The sequence below is a fragment of the Sinocyclocheilus anshuiensis genome, unplaced genomic scaffold (assembly GCF_001515605.1).
Source record: "Sinocyclocheilus anshuiensis isolate Anshui unplaced genomic scaffold, SAMN03320099.WGS_v1.1 scaffold976, whole genome shotgun sequence".
NCBI classification, from domain to species: domain Eukaryota; kingdom Metazoa; phylum Chordata; class Actinopteri; order Cypriniformes; family Cyprinidae; genus Sinocyclocheilus; species Sinocyclocheilus anshuiensis.
The window spans coordinates 511,090-517,931 of record NW_015552538.1 but is presented as its reverse complement, the minus strand read 5'-3'; the positions used below and the strand labels follow the sequence as shown (position 1 = coordinate 517,931).

At 37.3% G+C, this 6,842-nt stretch overlaps 1 long non-coding RNA gene across 1 annotated transcript in view; it reads left to right on the top strand.

Annotated features, from left to right (window-relative positions):
* Positions 1-6,448: 6,448 nt before the first annotated feature.
* The window catches only part of LOC107663907 (uncharacterized), an 18,652-nt gene continuing 18,258 nt past the window's right edge, over positions 6,449-6,842 (top strand). Inside the window, exon 1 of the long non-coding RNA XR_001631399.1 lies at positions 6,449-6,589. This is a non-coding gene — a long non-coding RNA (uncharacterized LOC107663907). The remainder of the gene's footprint in view (positions 6,590-6,842) is intronic.

The window sequence follows — 6,842 nt, the reverse complement described above, 5'->3', positions numbered from 1 at the left end:
CATGTACTCATATCTTTCCAGACCTGTATGACTTTATTTTTTCTGTGGAAAATATATTGTGTAGAACGTTTAAACTGTTTTTGCCCGTGTTAAAAGGCACTGTGGACTTTCATTGTATAGACCAAAAAAAAAACACAAACATGTTTAAAAATTTCAATTCATGTTCAACAGAAGAACGTCATACAGGGTTGTAACAACTTGTGTAAATGTGTGTGTAAATGAAAGACTTTACATGTTTACTGCTTAAATAGGCCTAATGTTCCTTTATACACCATGAAATATTAAAAATGTATTAATAAATTCATTAATAAACATAACCTAGATGTTACTGTGTTTAACTCACAGAAAACACATTAAAGACACAAAAGAAGATATTTTGAAGAATGTTGAGTAACCAAACAGTTGATGGTCTCCACTGACTGCCAAAGGGGAAAATACTATGGGGACTGTAATAGTTAGATTACCCACATGCTTAAAAAATCTTCTCTTTTATGTTCTTTTTCAGCAGAGGGAAGAAACACATGTTTGGAACAACTTGTCGGTGATTAGAATTTTCTTTTTGGGGTGAACTGTCCCTTTAAATGTAAATTCATAGTTACTTCCATTGTCTTTGCTGTCAAATATACTGACAAGCATTAATGGCAAACCAAAGTAAACTTAAATGTCATTTTCTGTTAAAACATGTTTAATATGTATTTAAATTAAATGTAATATTGAATAACACACTACAGCTAAAACTATAATTAAGTAGGCTACTGTACCTGTGATTTAGTATTTTATTCAGCACTTCAAATTCCTTAAAGCATGACAAAATATTATTAAAATATGATGGTCTAAAACGTTCTTTTAAAGTTTTGACATGATTTCACAGTACACTTCTTAAAAGTGTACTTAAGTTTAAGAAACAGTCATTAAGGTATACTCTCTTTAAATAAACGTAAGGAGACTTTAATTTAATTCATGTAATTTTATCTGAAAGTACAGTTATTTAAAAATATACTTTTAGAATTTAAAATACACAACAAGTGGACATTCACTACATTTAAGCGCACTTATTTTTTCACAAGGGAAGCACAGAAAGTCTAAACAGTTTATTGATTTGTTAATTCATTGATGCTTTTATCCAAAGCAGTTTACAGATTACAGACCATAAATACAATCCCTTTGGAGTAACTTGGTGTCAAGTGATTTTCTCTAAGGGGTTATTAGTTTATGGATGACCCACTGTACTGTACACTGAACCTGCAACTGTCCATTTATAGCAGCCCAGGTTTTCAACCACTATGCTGCACCACCCACTACTGTATTATTTAAATTATGCATTCAATAACATCTTTACATTTACTGTAAATTAGAGTTGCATCAGAATGCTATCTTGATTCTCTGCTAAAGACCGACTTCTGGACACACGCGGTTATACTTCATGTGCTTTCCATGTCAATCCGGAACATCAAACGTGCTGATAAATGGGCCTGGGGCGCAGGAATCTGCTCACTGTGTCTCTCACCCTCACTTTGTCATTCATTGGTGTCATAAAAGACCACAGGACACCAAGTGATGATCTTATAAACGTATTTATACATTTGCCCTGAAATGAAGCGTTGAACATTTCTCCGGCTGATCGGACGTCCGAGTGAGTTTCCCAGCCCTGGGAGAGGAAGATTTTAGGGTTTATTTTGGGAGGTCAGTAAGAGGTGGGACAATGACTACAGGAGTTGTGGGTAATGGATTTATCACAGGGCTTTGGCCTTTCATGAGCCGCATTACTTAGATGGAATCAGGGATCCGTCTGTTGATTCTGGCAGTGGCACAGTATTCAGCATGACCCTGTCCCCAAACACATGGCCCGTGCCGTCTAGTGATTTATAGAACTCAACACTCACGCTTGCCATAAACATACAACAATGCCATCTGCTGGTGAAACACAATTTTTACTGCAGTCACAGTTTGACTACCTAGTGCCTACTCCAAATGCCTGCATAGTTCTGTAGACACAATACATTACTCAGATAATAATATATGGAGGATTCGTCATACAGCGACACTTCTGACTACTTTAAACAAAATTTAAAGTTTCATTTTTGATGGTATCAGCTATGATTTCACATGTCCTGGTAAAAAGATCACAGCTAATGTTTTGATTAAAAATAATAATCGTTATATCAAAAATGTAACCAATTAATTACACTTTTGATGCTCAATTTTAGGCAGTTGTGAAAAGTGCAATGCACAAAGGGACAAGCCCAAAATAGAGAAATTCTGTTTCATTTTTACAGTCGTAAAAATTATAATTAAAAAGACACAAATTAATAATAAAAAACCATTACCCTATAATGTTCCCAAGTTAAAAAGTTATTTTAACTAATGATTCACCCATCAGCTCCCACAAATAAATAAATATTTGTAATTAATTTCATTACATTTCATTAATACAGCAATTAATAAAATAGTTGGCACTGTAAATTTTCATTAATAACAGTAATGATAATTACTTAATCGGCTATATGACTTCTTAAAAGATTTTTATGTACATTCAAATACTCCTTTAATTTCTTCAATATTCATATTTGATTTTACATTATTGTTCTATATAATATATATGATTACAGAGGGTTACAAAATCAAAACAGAATTCCTCAATTTCCTCAAGCCAAAATCATTTGTTAATATCAAACAATTATGTAAAAACAATGAACTTAACTAGGTATTAATTTGAAGATTGCTCACCTATGAATAAGACCTATTCTGGCCCTGTGAAAGATAGGCCCTTGCGCATGATACACTATCAGTACAAATCAGAAATAAGTTATGGAAGGAAAGATCACTGTTTTCATTATTAACACCCCTCTACCCTCTAACATCTGTTCTTGAATGTCTCGAACTTGTCCATCCTGTAGCCCTACCGCTGATTTAGAGACCTTTAGGTAGAATCAAGAGGAAAATGTGACTATGGTTTCCATTGTTAGTAGGATTCCATTGTTAGTAATTAGACTATGTGAGACATGAACTTAAACACAGCACCAGCTGGGGGGGTCTCACTCTGCATCACCTGCACCCAATCACCCAAAAGACCATCAGCAAGAACTCATCAGTGGGACATTTAGGCAGTTTGTTAATGTGTACTTCAACGCATTTGCAACGAGCCTTTGAAAGATATATTGATTTACTGTGTTTAAATACACAAAATCCCACATTATGTCCCCAGAAATATTAAGCGGATTGCTTGAATTTCTGGAACTCTTTTAATAGCATGTGACATTCATCAATATGCTCACTACTTCAATAACAATTTCTGTTCCACTAGCAGCACCTTATTGGCAGCATTCGGTCATGTGCCAAATGCTTCACTAGTGACTATCCTGAGCAGTGACTCAAGACAACAGATGGAGAAAATGTCGAAAAAAATAAATTTCACTCCAAAAAAAGAAAAGAAAGAACTGCATTTAAAGTAATGTGGTGTAATTATGACATCTACCATCGTCCAGTAATCTAATCATCTAGTAGTCAAATTTCAGGAAGAGTGTTACCTTAATCTGACCAATCATAAGTAGGTATATAGGTAAACCATTGCTTACCTCACTCCTGGTGTCCTTCTTTGTCCACCTTCTGTTATTAATAAACTGAATAATATAATTCCAGTGGGATAATTAGCGATCAGACTGTGTATCAATCTTGAGTATCAATATCCACCACGGATCACATGATTGTAAACAACAAATTGATTTCCTTGAAGTCAACAAATCCTTTCGGCATGACAATGAAGCAATCTAACAGAAACAAGCCTAAATACAGAGTAACTTACATTTTAGAGACGTTAGTCACTGTTTGTCTATTTTTTGCTTTGCCAAAGAAAATATCTCAGCAGAAAGCCACAATATATTTAACCATTGCACATCTCCAAGCAGTAATAGTTGCTTTTCATAATGATTTGGTTCAAAAACACTGATTCAGTTCAGTGAATAATTCAGTGACTCACTCGTCAAGACATTCACATGTTTCGCTTCTTTGTGGTTTTGGCCAATTATTTTGTACATAAATTCAGATTTTGCAATATTCTTCTGTCTTTGTTTTTGTCTTAATTAATTAATCAATTAGAATATTTATTTATTTATTTTCTCTTTCAGAACATGCAACACAACTCCTTGTTCAAGCTCTTGTTCTATCCAGGCTAGACTATTGCAATGCTCTCTTGGCAGGTCTTCCAGCCACTCCTATCAAACCTCTACAATTAATCCAAAATGCCTGCAAGATTAATCTTTAATGAGCCGAAAAGAACGCACGTCACACCTCTGTTCATCAATTTGCACTGGCTACCAGTAGCTGCTCGCATTAAATTCAAGGCATTAATGTTTGCCTACAAAACCACCACTGGCTCTTCACCCCTTTACCTAAATTCATTACTTCAGAGTTATGTGCCCTCTAGAAGCTTGCGTTCTGCAAGTGAACGGCGCATTATTGTGCCATCTCAAAGAGGTACAAAATCACTTTCACAGACTTTTTCATTAACTGTTCCCTCCTGGTGGAATGACCTGGCCAACTCAATCCGAGCAGCTGAGTCCTTAGCCATCTTCAAAATTTGAACCACTATAAGTGGTAAATATATCATTGTGGATAGCTGTACACATGCATTTGTTGCTGCAGTAAAGCAATTTGCCCTTTTCGTGTAATTTTGTACCTGCCCACCAAACTTACAGACTCCCAGAACAGACGTTTAAAGAGGAATGTGGAAAAGAAACAGGAGTCATTCACTTTTAAAAGTTTTGAAACTGATAGTGTATTTCAAAGTAATACATATATATATATATATATATATGTGTGTGTGTGTGTGTGTGTGTGTGTGTGTGTGTGTGTGTATCTAAATAAATAAATACCTTGCTACGTGTACTGCGTTAGGCTAACCGAGACTTGTCATTTGCACTTACATATTGTTTCTCTTTTGTTAGTTTTGATTGCTTCTATTGTCCTCATTTGTAAGTCGCTTTGGATAAAAGCGTCTGCTAAGACTAAATGTAAATGTCATTTATTTATTTATTTATTTTAGGTTTGCAATTGTATTGTGTTTTGTGTTTATTGAGGAGTGTTTCCTATTTTATTCAAGCAGTAATATTTATTTTTTGAATGAAATTAATGATTTACTCATTAAGAGTTATTGTCATCACCTACTGGCCTACCGATGTAACCTACAGAAAGTCCTCACTGCTACACAGAGAGTGGAGTGAGACAAAACCTAAATTCGAGAACCGAAATTAGCTATTATACAAATCAACATAATCAGTGAAGTGTGACAGCTTTAATGATTAGGCTATAACCAGACATTTCTAGTTTTCAGTTTAGTAGCAGTGTTACAGATTTCCTCCCTCGAGGCAGCAGATGCCGTCTGATGTCTTTCAGCTTCAGATAAAAACAAACAGGCCTTTCAAGTGATAGCTGCCCAGTTAAATATAGCGTCAGGTTTGTTTGCATGACAGGACTATACACCGCATATGCATGGCTTTCAAGCAGCAGGCTTTGATCAAAGGCAGGTGTGTCTGTGTTCAAGAGAGCTCGGCCAGTCATATTGAGCCTTTATTAGTATTAACCAGTGTTTGATCTTCATTTAGACCCGGTGAGGTTAAACAAAGCTGACAGCTTTTGTTTATGTTTTTTTTTTTCATTGTTAAATACAAACTACAGTTGCTATATTTTTGTTTTGTTCTTTCTAATAATTGTTCAGCATTTTGCTCAACAAAATCTATGCGTCAGTGGCCCTGTGCCAAAATAAATGACGAAACGAAACGCTGTGGTTGACATCGCTGTATTACGAAGCCAACATCCAGAACTTTTATTCCTTTTCGAGTATAGTGCCTCCTGTTTTTACTTTGTGATTTTATGCGTTTTCCATTCTACCTCTTACAAATTTGGTTTTAAAAAGGGGGTTCCACAGCAATGCCATAGAGGAACCATTTTGGGTTTTCCAAAGAACCTTTCAGTTCAGTTTTTTAGTGTGGAGAACGTTCCCTTTCAAGGGAACTTCGAACTGCGTCCTCTAGGGGTCGCTATGGAGAAAGCCTCATCGTGACCCGTGTCTGAAGCATACATAAACACCAACAACACGTTGGCCGGCGACAGCCCATGACATTACTACCGGTGCGATTATAGTATAAATAGGCACCGGGAGAACATGTCATTCTCTTCTTTGTCTTCACTGACCATTTTGTTTGAAGCGTGCATTTCTGTGGTAAGAGCGATCTATATTCCTATCGTTATGGCGAGCACTAGCAAAGCGTTTAGAGGGTGTGTGCATCCGCGTCGTCGTTATTTGACACCTGATGACACACACGATCTCGGCGTTGTTTGTTTGGGCAAAGAGCACGCACGCGATGTCCTTGAGGGGGCAATCCGCGTTCATTGCGAGCGTATTTTAATGAAACGCTCCGCTCTCGTTTGTCTCTCTTTTCGAGGAAAGGGGGGCAGCCATCTGCTTCCCGCGGCTCAGGACCCACCGCTGCTGAGGCACGGAGGAGGATGGGCTCGTGGGGATCACAGGTGGATCCGGCTGATGAGTTTAAAAAGGGGTTTTCCCTCTCGCGCTCGTCGGCTGTGGACGAGAGTAAGCTGCTGGAGGATGATATTATTTCTTTAACATCGTTTGATCCAGGGGCCGGTGCTCTGCTGGGTTCAGCCCAGTAAGAGCAGGAGATGTCTGAGGACGGCGAAGAAGCTGAGGCTGAGCCTTCCCAATCCTCCTGCTCTGCGTATGGTGAGTTTTGAGCGTTATCTTTCTTACGCATTCATCGATTCTAGCATACGAGTTATGCCAACATCGAGGCGATGCGCGGAAACGACTATGAGAGGATGCCCCT